Genomic DNA, 3,434 nt, shown 5'->3' with positions numbered 1-3,434 from the left:
CAATTTTCCTACTACCCAATGACTAGGATTATAGAGGCATGCACTCTGCTCAATGTGCCTTGACTTAGAGTCCAGCAACAATCCCTCTTGTTTGGACAATTTACGGACATCTACGAGGACATCACTGATTAACTATCTTGTGGTTTTAGTCTTCAGTTATCTCCTGTTGCTGAGATGAGGTTTTTCACAGACGCTTTTTATAACTGTTGAGAAAAGGAGTAAGATAGTTCCTCTTCTTGATTTGCACAAATGGTAGAAAGTGGACCCCAGTGTAGCTTGCTTTTCAGTGGTTTCTATACTGGCAGAAGCCATATACTTACCTCGAAGAAGGAAACATTTTCAAGCCAGCAGCAAGCTTCTGATAAATTCTACAAAGATAGCGAATGCAGAGACAGGACCTTTCAAATAATAAATTGGCTGAATTTAGTTCAAAATGTGTAAGTTTAAAGTCAGGACCTCCACCACCACATGCCCACATGCCTTCAGTATCGGACCAGGTGCTGGCAGCACAGCTACTGTTTAATAAGGTTCGTTCCTGTAAATCTAGCTCAGAAGCTTGGAATTTTCAAAGGCCAGGATTTACCACAGTAACAGCCTCTTGGCAGCCTTTGCTCTGATAATGGATGACCCTGGCCCTGCTCTCTTCACTTCCTGATTCCTCCTCCTCCTTGAAACTTTTGATGAGATTTTCCTCCTGCTGGTGGGCTTTTCTTGTGCTGTGTTGCCTAGCTTATCGCCCACCCAATCAAAATGCCCCTTTGCAGCTGAATCTCAACAGATAAGAGCTAAAAACTTTGTAAAAAAATTTCAAAGCAAATCAAAGAAAGTTTAGCAACTTACAAACAGCTTAATTACCTCCACTGCATAAAGGCTTTTAGGATAATAATTTTGTTTGACAACATCACAGCAGAACTATCAAGCTGTTCAAATTTTTTCTCAGAAATACCTTTAAATTTTTGTTTCAGCTTAAAGCATGACATAATTTGTCACTAATAGATCACTATTTTGCGTAAATACTCAGCTAATTTTTATTTTAATGTAAATTAAGATGTTTCAAAATAAAGTAGAAAACACTAGTTTATAGAGCTACTCCTTGGGTGACAAATTTGCAATATGTTTGCTTCTTAGGCACTAATTGAAGTGCGCAGCTTGGGCATAGCTAATAATCCTTACTATAGAAAATAGCCATGATAAAATTAGAAACACATAAATATACTCCTGGAAAGGTTAGCACCACTAGTAATTCTAGATTAGGGGGCAGAAACGTAGTAAAATGTTCTCCTAAATTTTGCATTCTAGAAGGCTTAAAATCAAGGAACATAAACACATAAAGCATGCAAAGTGGTCTGCTTCCTGAGGGACGCAGTGATAGCCACTGGGTTGGAAAAGTGGGCGATCTTCATCTGTTTTATCTGGCTTCTTTCTCCCTCCTTTCTACCCTGTCAGTAGAGTGCCGTGCTGGGCTGCAAGAAGAAGCAGCAGCTGAAGCTGTGGTGCTGGAATTGTAATAGAGATTTTGATGATGAGAAGATCCTTATCCAGCATCAAAAGGCAAAGCATCTCAAATGTTATATATGTCATAAGAAATTGTATATAGGACCTGGTTTAGCTATTCATTGCATGCAGGTGCATAGAGACAATAGATGCTGTACCAAATGCAATACCTGGAAGAACAGACATAGAATTGGAAATATATGGTATGGAAGGTATTCTGGAAAAAGACACAGATGAAATACGGTGACTTCTTGAACAGAAAACACAAGAGAGTCAAAAAAAAAGAAGCCACAAGATGATTCTGAGTATGATGATGATGAATCTGCAGCCCTGACTTCCTTTCAGCCACAGCCTGTTCAGCCTCAGCAAGGTTATATCCCACCAATGGCACAGCCAGGCCACCAGTTCCAGGGGCACCAGGAATGCCTCCAGGTATACTGTCATTGATGCTAGGCATTCCTCCTCTGATGCCAGGAATGCCACCGGTTATGCCTGGCATATCACCTGGAGTGATGCCAATTGGTAGAAGATGCCACCTGGACCTGGAATCACACCTCTGATGCCTGGTATGCCACCACGTATGCCTCCCCCTGTTCCACGTCCAGGAATTCCTCTGATGACTCAAGAACAGGCTGTCTCAGCACCAGGTATTCTTAGTAGACCGCCTGCACCACCAGCAGCAGTACCTGCTCCATAGCCTCCAGTTACTAAGCCTCTTTTCTCCAGTGCTGGACAGGCACAGGCAGCTGTCCAAGGACCTGTTGGTACAAATTTCAAGCCCTTAAATAGTATTCCTGCAACAACTACAGAGCCCCCAAAGCCTACATTCCTTGCTTACACACAGTCTACAGCTTCAACCACTAGCACAACAAACAGTACTGCAGCAAAACCAGCAGCTTCAATAACAAGTAAGCCTGCTACACTTACGAATACCAGTAAGTTGATCCATCCAGATGAGGATATATCACTGGAAGAGAGAAGGGCACAGTTGCCTAAATATCAGCATAATCTTCCTAGACCAGGACAGACCCCTATTGGCAATCCACCTGTTGGACCAATTTGGGGTATGATGCCACCACAGCCAGACATCCCACAGCAGCAAGGAATGAGACCACCAATGCCACCTCATGGTCAATATGGTGGTCATCATCAAGACATGCCAGGTTACCTTCCTGGTGCTATGCCACCGTATGGACAGGGACCACCAATGGTACCCCCTTACCAAGGTGGGCCTCCTCAACCTCCAATGGGGATGAGATCTCCTGTAATGTTGCAAGGTGGCTGTTACTGATGTTACTTTGTCCAGTCTAATAGGTTTGGAGATTAAACCTTTTCTTAACTTGTGCCCTTTACATAGCCAAGCTTCTGTCAATAAGGCTTCATTGTGACTTTAACAAACATTATCTTTCCACATACTAGGAACTATTGGACATTTATTTGACATGGGAAAAGTTATTTGGAATAATAAAACAGGAGCTTTTCCTGAAGCTTCGATTTATAGTGTATGGCTTCGTCTTCATGTTTCATGTAGGGTTTTAGAAGTGAAGTAAGCAAATTTGGTTCATTAAATTGTGAAGGCGCTGGAATTACATGAACATACCACATTAATAAAGGCAAGTTCTGTAGGCTTACGTTGCTATCTGTAAAGTTATGCCTTCACAGAATAACATGCTCCCTGGACTTCATGTCACCTACATAGTTTGGTGAGGGCTGTAACTGTTTCCAATTTCCTGCACGTTGGAAGTCTGAATGTGTAATAATATTTAATGTATTTAGAGTTCCTCCTGTTTGCAGGGTTAAAAAATCTGATCCACCAAGGTCATGTGACTTTTCTGTACTGTTAAATTTCATTGTAATAAAATGAGAGAAAAAACAAAGCACGGAAGGGATTATACGAAATTACAACTATACAGAAAACCAACGTGTATGTGTGGCTTTCA

At 41.7% G+C, this 3,434-nt stretch overlaps 1 pseudogene; it reads left to right on the top strand.

Moving 5' to 3' along the window:
* Positions 1-476: 476 nt before the first annotated feature.
* On the top strand, positions 477-2,785 carry LOC103743397 (annotated as a pseudogene).
* Positions 2,786-3,434: the final 649 nt, after the last annotated feature.

The sequence above is a fragment of the Nannospalax galili genome, unplaced genomic scaffold (genome assembly GCF_000622305.1).
Source record: "Nannospalax galili isolate Female #2095 unplaced genomic scaffold, S.galili_v1.0 scaffold441, whole genome shotgun sequence".
NCBI lineage: Eukaryota > Metazoa > Chordata > Mammalia > Rodentia > Spalacidae > Nannospalax > Nannospalax galili.
The sequence above is the reverse complement of the archived record's forward strand: the minus strand, read 5'-3'. Positions and strand labels throughout refer to the sequence as shown.